The sequence below is a fragment of the Cupressus sempervirens genome, chromosome 4 (genome assembly GCF_028749045.1).
Source record: "Cupressus sempervirens isolate cs-2001-9-10 chromosome 4, ASM2874904v1, whole genome shotgun sequence".
Classification (NCBI taxonomy): domain Eukaryota; kingdom Viridiplantae; phylum Streptophyta; class Pinopsida; order Cupressales; family Cupressaceae; genus Cupressus; species Cupressus sempervirens.
The window spans coordinates 740,370,417-740,384,219 of NC_143121.1; positions in this window are offsets into that span (position 1 = coordinate 740,370,417).

Below are 13,803 nucleotides of genomic sequence, written 5' to 3' on the forward strand. Positions count from 1 at the left end.
TACCAAGTTTTTAGTATAAACAGATTTATGTAAATACATAGTTCTACCATGGTTATTTAGTTCCCTTTCTAATACTGTGAAGATTATATTTTGTTTAGTGGATTAGAATGTGTGCGAAATAGATATTCTTCGTAATTGCAATTGCATTGACAATTGTAAATGATAGAAAATAGATATGTTTCTTTCTCTACTTTTTAGCTGTCACTAACTTCGCCCTAAGAAGATTCATTTTTTTTATTATAAATAATGGTATTGGGCTTACCTCCCTAGGTAGATAACTGGCGGAAATTTGGAATACTAGCCCTGCGATGTCAAACAGAGTCTATTCTTTTGATTTATATACAAGACATGGAAGAGTATAGGGCAATCTTAGTTGCTGAATGTGGTAAGTAAATAATATATATTCATTTGGATTTTAAATACTAACAATCCATCCATTGTAGCTTTTCTTGTGATTACATGGATTCAAAATAATCCATATAAAAAATAATCCATCTACCGAGTCACATGGGTACCTAGCCGTTGTGCTCAATAGTTCTCTAGAAATATTTTTCAGATACATGGTTCATCAATATCTAAAACTTTTGAGGTGTCGGGCACAACCGATAATGCACCTCTTACAATAGATTAGGTACAATACTCACTTGAGGGATATTTGATTCAACAATCTTCCATTACATGACCAAAACTTGACAACATAACCTTCACATTTAAATTGACATATCCACTTACTACCAATCCATACACTTACATCCTACATCATCTTCATTATGTGATAAAAAAAAAACTTTAACATACCATCTCCCAACTATTTTCTATACCTAGACACTCAACTCCAATAAAAATGATAGATCTAATAGCCAACATAAAGCCCAAACTACTCAATATTTTTTTTAAGAACTACACAAACAACAGTGTCTTGCTTCCTACGATATTCAACACTTTTCTGATTTTTCTTCAACTTGGCATTAAAAGACATTTTCTCATATGATTCTAATAAACACTTTATTGGATTCTTCTAGCTTTCTCCAAAACATTCGTAGATTTATTTGATGTTGCTCAATCATAAATAACATGCAGCAAAAAACCTAAAACTTCACACAAACAATTTTTACCATAAGCTGTGAATCATAGATGCTATGATATAGTCATACATCAGAGCAAGAAACCATATCACAGCCCATGAATCAAAATTTGCTTTTGATACCATGAAGAAAACATAAAGAAACTTAAGAGAAAAGAACAACAGCACAAAACAAATTTGAAAGAGAAAGATATTGTTTTATTAATCTAAGTATAGCAACACATTACAGTGGCTCTCTCTATATATAGATGCTTCCAACACCTATAGGTTGGTAGAACTTCCCTGAATTCATGTTGCAAATAAACTAACTTCCTCATACATTGTAGAGGACCGAGTATTATTTTGACAACACTAACAGTCAATGGCTGGGAAATATGACAAACTGGTAGTTTTGTTATAACTGACTGGCAACGTGGAGATAGTAAGGTGGAATTATTCCAACAATAAAAGCATGTGTGTTGTTTTAGCTTCATGCAATGCGTATGGATTATGGTTATGGTTATGGTTATGATTAGGGTTAGTGTTAGGGTTATAGTAAGGCTAATGTTAGGGTTAGGGTTAAGGTTTGAGTCAAGGTTAAGGTTAGAGTTTAAAGGGTTAGGGTTTGAGTTAGGATCAAAATTAAGGTTAGGGTTAATGTTAGAGTCCAATTATGGTAGAGTCAAATCCAAAGTTAGAGTTATGCTTATGGTTAAGGCTAGGGTTAGAGTTATGCTTATAGTTAGGGTTAGGGATAGGGTTAGAATCCAATTATGGTAGAGTTAGAATTAGGGTTGGAGTTAGGGGTAGAGTTATGCTTATGGTTAATGTTAGGTTTAGAGTAATGCTCATGGTTAAGGTTAGGGTTTGAGTCAAATATATCTTTTAATTTAATATAAGGAATTTAATTTAGATAAATAAAAAAAATTGGGATATTGTAATGTAAAATGTTATAGTCATACGTAGATATATGGTTAGGGACAAAGTTAACATTATAGTTAATGTTAACCTTAGGGATAGAATTAGGGTTAGGGTTAGCATTAGGGTTAGGGTTGGAGTTAAGGTTAGGGTTTGAGCTATGGTCATGGTTAAGGTTAGGGTTAGAGTTATGGTTATGGTTATGATTAGGGTTAGGGTTATAGTAAGGCTAGGGTTATGGTTAGGGTTAAGGTTTGAATCAAGGTTAAGGTTAGAGTTAGGGTTAGGGTTTGAGTTAGGATCAAAATTAAGGTTAGGGTTAGGGTTAGTGTCCAATTATGGTAGAGTCGGATCTAGAGTTAGAGTTATGCTCATGGTTAAGGCTAGGGTTAGAGTTATGCTTATAGTTAGGGTTAGGGATAGGATTAGAGTCCAATTATGGTAGAGTTAGAATTAGGGTTAGAGTTAGGCGTAGAGTTATGTTTATGGTTAAGGTTAGAGTTAGAGTAATGCTCATGGTTAAGGTTAGGGTTACGGTTAAGGTTTGAGTCAAATATTATTTTAAATTTAATATCAGGAGTTTAATTTAGATAAAAATATATATTTTATTTCTAGGATATTGTAATGTAAAATGTTATAGTCATACGTAGATATATGGTTAGGGACAAAGTTAGGGTAAGGGTTTGAGCTAGGGTTAAGGTTAGGGTTAGGGTTAGATTCTAATTATGGTAGAGTTAGATTTATAGTTAGAGTTAGGGGTAGGGTTAAGGTTAGTGTTAGGATTAGAATTAGGGTTAAGATTAGAATTAGAGTTAGGGTTAGGGTTAGGGTTATAGATAGGGTTAGGGTTAGGGTTAGGGTAAGGTTTTGGGTTAGGGTTAGTGCTAGGGTCAGGTTTAGGGTTAGAGTATGAGTTAGGGTTAGAGTTTGAGTTAGGGTTAGGGTTATAGTTTGAGTTAGGGGTAGACAGAGCATTATAATTTGGGTTAGGATTAGGGTTACGTTTAGGGTTTGAGTTTGAGTTATGGTTAGAGTTAGGGTTAGAGCTAGAGCTAGAGTTAGAGTTAGGGTTAGAATTAGGGTTAGGTTTAGGGTTTGAGTTACCAATAGAAATTTTACAGTTGGGTTAATGTTAGAGTTAGGGTTACGGTTAGAGTTTTGAGTCAGGGTTAAGGTTAGAGTTAGGGGTAGGGTTAAAATTAAAATCCAATTATGGTAGACTTAGATTTACAGTTAGAGTTATGGGTAGGGGTAGGGTTACGCTTATAGTTAGGGTTAGTGTTAGATTTAGGGTTAGGGTTAGGGTTAGGGTTAGGTTTATATTTAGAGTTAGGGTTATATATAGAGAGAGTTATATCAATGTTAAGGTTAGGGTAAGGGGATTGAGTCAGGGTTAAGGTTAGAGTTAGGGTTAGGGTTAGGGTTTCATTCAGGATTAAAGTTAGGGTTAGGGTTAGAGTCTAATTATGGTAGAGTTAGATTTACAGTAAGAGTTAGATTTAGGGTTAGAGTTAGGGGTAGGGTTAGGGTTAGGGTTAGGGTTAGAGACAGGAGTAGACAAAGGGTTAGGCTTAGGCTTAGGGTTGGGGTTAGGGTCAAGGTTAGGGTTAGGTTTAGGGTTAGAATATGAGTTAGGGTTAGAGTTTGAGTTATAGTTAGGGCTATAGTTTGAGTTAAGGGTAGACAGAGTATTAGAATTCTAGCTATGATTAGGGTTAGGTTTTGGGTTACGGTTAAGGTTAGAGTTAGGTTTAGGGTTACAGTTATAGTTAGGGTTAAAGTCCAATTATGGTAGAGTTAGATTCAGGGTTACAGTTAGTGGTAGGGATAGGGTTACAGTTATAGTTAGGGTTAGGGTTAGGGTTAGAGTTAGAGGAAGGGTTATATTTAGAAGTTTTCTTATGGTCACAGTTATAGTTAGGAGGGGAGTAAGGGTTGGGATTTTAGATTATATTTATTATTATATAAGGTGCCCTACATAATAATATGTATATTCCCACGCTCATGGATAATGTTAGGGAAAGAAGTAGGACCATGGTTATTAGTGTTACGTTTAGAATTTCATTTAGGAGGGCATTGTGTGCTATTTTTTTCCCCTATTCAACCCATCACTGATGTCTGATCTGAGAGACCTTAAATGGGATAGGTTCTTTGTAGAGGGTTACCATCGCTAAAGTTGGTGGCTAACATTTTGTGTTGGCTCGGTTTCTTCATTCACCACGTTGGATCATTTTTTCTTGGTCAGGTTGATTCATGCTGCGAGATTCGATAACTCTTATTTCTTCACGAGCTATCTTCCCATCTTCCCAAAAGTGTAAGATGTTTCCATGCATTCCCATTCTAACGTTTCTTTATACGCTAGTGTCTTCAAAACACTCTAAAGCCTAGAATTGCACAAGATGCTACCATGCATCTCCATTCTGATGCATCGTCATGCTACATTGTTTCTTCAATTCTCTGAAGCCCAGAATTGCATCATGCTACCACGCATTGCCTTTCCAACATTTCCTCAATCCACAATGCTTTGATGAGTCTTTGAGACGCAAAATTGTGCCACATGGAGGGGGTTCACACCTTTTGTGCTATCTGCTTCATTTTTTGGGAGGAATCTCTTCACTACATCTTAGTCATCCACTGGAAATAAAACCAATCTTGATCGGCGAATGTGACTTAATCCTTCATTGCGAGGAGTTTCCTCGTTGCATCTCAGTCATCCTTTTTGAGGGGAGAATCTACATCGACGGTTACGACTTAATCCTTCATTGGTGAGGATTCACGATGCATCTATGCCTTCTATTTTGAGAGGAAGACCTTCATCGATGACCATCATTCATTTTTGGGGAAACCAAATTCCCCATTGTGGTCAACCTTGCATTATTTGTGGGAGGTTAACACATCATGTTATCTCTTTTCATAGTTTTCCGCTAGCAACATGAAAGTCTTTCCTCTTCTTTCCATGAGTCTCCATTATAACGCCTCCTTACGCTGCATTGTTTCTTCAATGCTCTAAAGCCCAGAACTGTGTCATGCTACCACATGTCACCTTTCCGACATTTCCTCACTCTGTAGTGCTTTCGCGAGGCTCCAAGACCCAGAATTGTGCCACGTAGCGGGGGTCCCCACCTTTCGTGCTATGGTTACAATTTAGATTTTAGGGCTATGGTTAGAATCAAGGTCAATTCTAGAGTTTATAGAATATTTAGAGTTAAGATTAGGGATTAAATATACATCAGGGTTAGCATTGGGTTGTATGATAGTTACAGTTAGGATTATAGTTAGATATATCATTTAGATTAGGTTTTAGTCAGGGTTTAATTAGACTTAAGATTAGGGGGAGGATCAAGGTGAAGTCTATATTAGGGTTCATATCATGGTAGGATTGAAACTAATGTTAGGGTTAACATTTAAATTATGATTAGGGGTAAGGTGAAGATTTATATTTGGTCATGATTGTGGTTTGTGCTAGGATTAGGGTCTAAGCTATGATTAATTTTATGATTGTACCTTTAGGGTTAGGGTTTTGTTTAAGTTTATGATTATGGTTAAAACTATGGTTTATGGTTCAAGTTTAAAGTTGGGAATGTGATTAGGATCAGGGATTATTAAATTTTTTAAGAGTTCGGTTATAGGTTTACACCATGGTTAGGACCTTGGGACTGGATTTAGAGTTTAATATCATGGTTATCCCTATAGTTAGGTTTAGGATTTTGATCAATATTCTGGAGTTTGTTTTTACATTATGGTTAAGGGTTAGATTTTAGGGTTAGGACTATAACCAATATTAGTGTGTAGGTTTTTGGTTTAGATTATGGTTTGGGCTGAGATTTTTGTTATGATTAGAGTTTAGAATATCAATAGGGATATGTTTTAGTGCTATAATTATAGTTTAATGTTGGATTATAGTTAGATTGTACATCATTGTTGGGGCTAGGGCTAAGGTAGGGGTTGTTGTTAGAGTTAACTAAGGATGACAATTAGGATGGTTTATCTTTTCAAGTAGAAAAAAAAATCATATTGATTGAAAAACAAAGAAATTATACTTCGAAAATATTTTTCTATGTCATAATAGATTCATTTATTTTAATTGTTGTATTAGTTAATTAGTTGTTTGATGTTTCAAAGTAAACATGGCTTATTTTATTTAAATTTAAATAATATTATTGTTTTGAACTGAATTTAGCTTAATTGTTAATGATCATATTTATATTTCTAATATTAACTCCAATTTGATCAAAGACAAAATATATTTTTGGTATTTTGGTAAACGAACTTGCTTAACACTTCCCTATTTCAAAGTTAATAAAATATCATTTCTATTGTCTTAGATTTGAGAGTAAGTATGTTAAATAAGTAATAATAAATGAACATTATGATTAATATATTTCTAAAATAAAAATATATTACTGTAAAACTTGTTTACTTTAAATGAATAAAGTACTCATTTACTTGTAAATTTTAAAAATAGAAATTAATCTACATATATATAAAATATTTATTCTTTTTCCTATTTGCATACAAATTAATTAAAATCTAAACGTTAAACTACATAAATATTTTTAAAATATATATCCATCAATAATTAGTTTAGAATAAAGTAAAATCTGAAAATTAGACACATATAGAATCTTTTTAATTTCTAGATACATGTTTTACTAATTTATTTCTACAAACATGCAACTGATATTTCTATTATCCATTTTTTTCCATTCTAAAAAAATCTAGATGTAAATAGAATTTTTTTAGATGCATGCAATCTTTCTAATTTTTTCTACATACATATATTAACATTTCTATTTTATATTTTGTTTTTACATTATGGTTATTTCAATCAAAATATCTAGATGTAAATATAATTCTTTTCAAAAAATCTAAATGTATATAGAATTCTTTTAATTTTTTACATACATAAAATCTTTCTAATTTTTTTCTACATACATAAAAGACTAATTTCTATTTTCTATTTTTTATTTTCTATTTTAGAAAAAAGCTATCATGAAGATTGATAAAAAAAATTGATTGCATATGCATTCTTTATTTTGTGCACTAAATGCATTAATTTTTTTCATTTATCTAATGGTTTTGAATGAACTTTGTCTCATCTTGGCATTGCATCTTCCAAAGATGAGTAAGCAATATCAAGATATAAAATGTCAAAGTTGAAAATATTAAAATGAATGACTAAAATATCAAATGCTCAGGATGCAAGGCAGAAATAAACTGTGTTGAAGTGTATTTTATTGATTAAATGATGACTTTTATATTGAATTACTAAATTACCAAATCTACCCACCCCATTGTAAAACTTAATTGCTCTGTTTCAAACGTGATTAAATTAAAAATAGAAAATCTACACAACATAGATCTATTCTGCATAATGCAGATTTTGAAACTATGTAAAAGATTTGTTGTTCTGCATAATACAGATTTTAAAACTATGTAACAACAATTTATTCCTGACTTCCAACTATTTGTATCTTCTCTAATATAAATTATTTTGTTCATATCATACATTATATAATGAAAGTAAATCCATACCAATTAATATTAATGTAAGTGGGAAATATTTTTTTTTCACATTGATAGAAGAGTATGACGGAATCCAAAATGGGTTTTCCATGGATTTGCATTCTTGCATCAATAGTTTAAACTGATTCCGTACTCATGAATCACACCGGCTAAAATACACTGAAAAACAATCCATTGCAGGGAGGCGATAAAGATTAGTAAAGAACTTAAAGAAGACACACAGGTATACTACGAAGAGTTTTTAGAAGTAAGCATCTTATTAGCTCCAAGTTGGAACCTCACAGAACAATCGAATATTCATTTAGGTTTTTCTTATAAAAACATTACAAATACTATATTTTCAAAACAGAGAGATTGATGCTATCAACACTGAAATGAACAAGAATCATTCTTATTAACAACATTTACAGAGAAATAAAATAAATAAAATTTGAGAAGATCGAGCAACTCTGGAATTTTGTCCAAATACAATGACCCAAATCAAAGTCAAATAGAAATCGAAATCAAAAGGCTCCAAAAATTCAATATTTCAATTTGTCATGGATCTTCTGAATTCTGCAAAGATTTTAGTGCGCTCATAGACTGGAAGGAACCTATAAATTGGAGCCGTAACAGAGCCAATTCCAAATGCATATCCAGATCTAGAGTCAGTCATTTATCTTTAATCCATTCCCATTCAGTCCCAGCAATGCGCTAATAGCGTCAGGAAGCTCCATGCATGAATCAAAAGAAAATGGATAGATTTGGTTAGGAAAGTACATATTGGACCAAAATATTTCAGAAATAGAAAAGAAGACATCCCTAAAACACTCCCATCAAGCACCATTAACAATGAAAAGTATTATAAAATATATATATCAAATAGATTTTGAATACAAATCTAAATTTAAATCAGACATGCAAGACTAAACTATTAAATGCAAGCCTAAATAGTTATGAACATAATTCTATATCTAAATGAAATTAATTAAAATTGAAATCTAAATCAAATTAGAATATTATAACTAATTTTGAATTTGAATTTACATCTACATCTAAATCTAAATGAAAATGTAAATAAAAAATAGAAATCTCACCTGCAAAAATGTTACTGCAAAACTTCAATTTACTCCTATTCAAAAACTCCAATCTAATCCTCCAATAACCTCCACCTCTTCCTTCCTACAAAAACATAAAATGAAAATGAAATGAGGAGCCTTGGTTTTATAACTTCTGAGAGGCTCCTCATATCCCCCAACAGACGTCTCTTCACATTCCACGAATTTGTTTCAAATTCCCCCACTCCCCGCAAAAAATAAACATGAATGTGCATGCAAAATTATATTTAACAAAAAAAAAAAATCATATTGAAATTATTTCGCCCCTATTTTTTCGAGCCCTATTTTTTCGGGTCCTACTTTTTCAGGCCCTACTTTTTCGGGCCTATTATTTCGGCCTCCATTTGGCTTCCTATTATTTCGGCCAGCTATTATTTCGGGAATTTTTTTTTAATATTTAATTTGGAAGTTTGTAATTGCTCCCAAATCTTTTTTATTGACAAGGAATCTTGGCATATTCCTGTGCTGCCATTGTATAGAACGCCTCTCGGCGTAATAAATTGATTAAAATAAATTTAAAAAATAATTGAATTTTGAAATATATGTTCCATCTCAAGACTTAAGAAAATAAATAAAATCTAAGACAAAATTAAAACAAAAGATTATCTAAAAAAAGTAAAAATCATTAACAAAAATGATAATTTAAAAATTGAAATAAATAAATTGACATAATATACAATTTCTTTTTAATATCAAATATTAGAAACATTGACCTTAAAGATTTATCCCAATCCATTTATACAATTCACAATTACTATTTTTAAATAGAGTTCTACATAGAAATTGTGATGGAATATAATAATTTGGATCATGTGTTAGGAAAATTTCTTGTTTTTTATCTAAAACTTGATAGTAGATAATATGAAAGTAGTAATAGTTAATTATAAATATAATAATTTTAAATTGACATATAGATATATTCAAAATATCTATACCTCACTGAAAAATACCTTTGAGAGGAATGTGACCCTTTTTTTGGGAAGAGGCGCTGAGAAGTAAATATTGTTTCAATGGATTGTTTTATTATTGAAGCACTTTTAGACTTTATTGAGTACCAGAGATACTGTAACCGAATCCTAAATTATGTTTCAATCGATTGTTTTATTATTGAAGCACTTTTAGACTTTATTGAGTACCAGCGATACTGTAACCGAATCCTAAATTATGTTTCATTGGATTGTTTTATTATTGAAGCACTTTTAGACTTTATTAAGTACCAGAGATACTGTAACCAAGTTTACCTAATGGTTTATTTTAGATCTGTACTAAGCTTGTAAGAAGGGAGAAGATAGATAAGGCTTGTTTAGTTTTTATTATCATCCGATCTTCGGTATTCTACTCTACTAGGTCTATTAATCTCATTACATTAATCCTAGAAATGAATACTCTAATTCTTAATGGTTTCTAATTTTAAACCTATTTTCATAGCATTTGACAGAGATTCAACAGCTACCTGAACGTTGCAGGACTTAAAAACCACAGGTCAGAGGAGAAACTTCAAAGAGATGAGAAACCCAAAATGGGCTCTGCTATGACAGGCCCAGCTTATTCTATTTATAATCATATGTGTAATTAGATGGAACATTTATTTAATATACTTGGGTGTTATTAAATTTAGTTGGCCGTCGACAGCGGACGGTGGTTGTAACTAATTTATCAATGCTAACAGCAGGAAGGCTTCCCCCAGATAAATATGTTTTGGACGGATTGGAAAGCATATTTTGGCTAGTTAACAAACTCAGGAAGTTTGTATTTCAAGTAAAATAATTCATCGGCACTAAAGAAATATGATTATTACTTACGTATTTGAACGGATTAGTTCCAACTGATGTGTATCAGAATTCCAGAATTTGAAATGAATAATGTATGTCCAGTGAAAATTCATAATCTTTTTCATCAATGATATATGTCTATAGCATATTTAGTAGAAACTACACTGCAGTGAATCTCTAGTTAGTTTTAAATAGAACATAAACTTTGTCCAAATATTCAACACACATAATGGTGCAGGTAACGATATAATCAGTGACCCACACGGAACATAATTTCTCTTTATGTTCATAAATTACCACTGTCTTAAAAAAAAATGTTCTATTTGATTGTAATAAAGAATTTCCCATTTAATCTTTTAAATCTCAGTAGGAGCAGACTTATATAAAGCTGCATTTTTTCCTTATGTCCTGTTAATCTAAATAGTTCCCTCGTTCTCCTACATCAGGGGCTTACCAATTGTTTTTCGAGAACCCTTACAAAAGGGTTAAGTTCTGGCCACACTGTAGAACAGTAAACATGATTTTCCACAGTTTGGTTGGATATACTAATCCCTATCTCACAAAATAGGATGCCCTTATTTCATTTAGATAAATTTACTTGGAAAAAATTAAAACAGATGTTTCTTATTTTGTTGGATCATTGAAATATTATAAATATAATTAAAATTCACTCACTCATAAAACTTTTAATTATATAATTCTAAATCTTTTGTTATCATATATATTAATTCTCACATGTACAACCCATTCTTCATTATTTTCTAAAATTTGAAAGAATCTATCTCTAAAAGAATTTATGATTTTCATATATATTATTGTTATTCTATGCGAAAATATAAATAACAGAGAAAGCAGATACTCTATTTTAGTGTGTAAGAGCAGTAACTTGTTTTGAGCAAAAACATATATTTCAGCAGCTCTGTTTCACTTGGATCTAATTCTATTAGGTCTACTTCTTATTTGTACTATCTTGTGTACTTTTATGTAGGTATATAGAAATAATAATAATGGAGTTGTAAAAATATAATATAATTTACAATATAGTTAAAATATTAAATTAAAGAAATAACTAAACTAAAAGAGGGGTAAAATTTTTATTGAATATCAAAGAGAGCTGAAGAACACAAGAAACAAAGAGAACTACACAGCTTTATCCTAGTCCAAAAGTTGAACCAACATCTGAGATAAATCAACGGGAAGCATCCTATGATCAAGAATATTCCAAGCCGGCCCCTGCTTAGAGGCCCATTTAGCCAGACAATCAGCCACATCGTTCCACTCACGAGGGATATGCATAAAAGACACAGAATCCAGAGAATTGCATAATTGAATGATCTGCTGAATAACTAGAGCCAAATGCTAATCCACATGCACAAGGTTCCTATTATGCAATAATTTTAGAACCACCTGCGAGTCAGTCTCACATATGATTCTTTTCTAGCCATGTTGACAACATTGTTCCATTGCAACCAAGATAGCCAGGGCTTCCATGAGGTTATTAGTATGGTAACCCTTGTATATAGAAAACATAAACTGAATATCACAAGAACTATTACGCCCAACTCCCCCAATACCAGCTGGACAAGGATTTCTCCAAGAAGAACCATCGGTGTTGATTTTAAGAGTGCCTGCCTTAGGAGGAGACCAATGTCCTTGACGATTAACACACTAAGAGTGTTGCTTAGCTCTATTTCCAGAGCGAGTGTGGGGGACTGAGGGAGTGCAACCCTGAAGAGGAAAGGAGAGGCGAGAGTAGATACTAGCATCAGTAGGATCCAAACCCCCACCGAAGTCACATTTAGCTAGGAGTGTTTCTTGAAGAGAATTAACATTTTTCCTCCACAGGTGCATGATCTCAAGCTGCAAATCATGAAAGATCCTCCTATTCCTCTCAAGTCAAACATGCCATAAAATAAGGGAAGGGCCAATAGTCCAAGTAACCTAAAGAAAAGAAGTCTTGGAAGGGGAATGGCCCAAACGGTCTGAGAATGTAGATAACGAGAAAACATGCTAGCACGTGCATCCCCACACACTCCACTAGAAGTGCCAAATCTGTTTGGCAAAGGGGCACTGAAAAAAAAGGTGAGATACAATCTCTTTACTATTGCGGCAAAGAACACAGATGGAAGGCCCGTGGAAGCCTTGCTTGCAGAGATTATCCCAAGTAAGACAATGATTGTAAACTAGAATCCAGAGGAAAAAATTACACTTAGGCCATGAAAAAGTATTCCAAACTTTCTTCCACCAAGAGACCTCCACCTCACCAAAAAGTTGCTTTATCAGCACAAGGTACCCAGAAGAAACATAATACTTGCCAGGAGAAGCACCTCCCCAAGCCAAAACATCAGGTTCCTGCAATGAGCTGCACTCCCTAGAAGCCAATATCTGAGATAGTTCGAACTGATCTCCTAGTGAGCCACCCAGTGGCAAATCAGAAGAATTTTTCCATCTATAACCCATAGCAAGGCCCAAGTTAAAAGCCTCCTTATAATGAGCCACCTTATTCCATCCAGCAGAAAGAAAAGAATCACAAAGAGACTATAAGAAAGGATGAGAGAATAGGAGAGGAGGATGCCCATTCCAAGAATCACTCCAAAATAGAGCCTCAATGCCTTTGTTGCAGATCCAAAATAAACTTCTCTTCACCAGGTGAGCACCAATCTTGAGGGTATTCCACACCATAGAGCCTCTTCCCTCAAGAGAAAATCTAGAAATATCTGAAGGTTCAACACCAGGTAAATACTTGTGTGACAGGATACGAGCCCAAAGCTGAGACTGATTAGTACACCAATGCCAATAGAGCTTGACTGCACAAGATAGCAGACCGAAGGCCAAGGCCTCCTTCCTTTTTTGACCTGCAAAAAATATCCCAATTGATGAGGCTCCATTTGGTATGTTGCAAATTGCCACTCCAAATAAATTGGCAGGAGAGGGCATCACATTCCTTAAGAAAATACATCGAGGTAGCCTGAACCATGCTTCTATATATGGGAAGAGCTTGAATTATAGATTGAAGTAGTGTCACCCTACCAGTAGTAGAGAGCCACCTATGAGTCCAATGATTGACCCTTTGTCGAAGTTTTTCAAGCAAGTTTTGCTAGAAAAGCCTAGGTTGTCTACCCACCACAATAGGGACCCCCACGTAAGTCAAAGGGAGAGACACAATCTGAAATCTCAGGATATTAGCAATCCTCCGCTGAAACGGCTCAGGAGTGTTGAAGAAAAAAATAGAGGACTTGTGGTCATTAATTTTCTATCCAGAGACAGCCAAATAAGTATTCAAGGTGAGCCAAAAGGCTTTAGCTTCTCGAATCCGAGCTCTTCCAGCAAGGGCAGTATCATCAACAAACTGGAGGTGAGAAAGAGTGGGAAAACCATTTCCCCATTGCCATCCTTGAATCAAATTTTGGGAAACATGATACTTGAG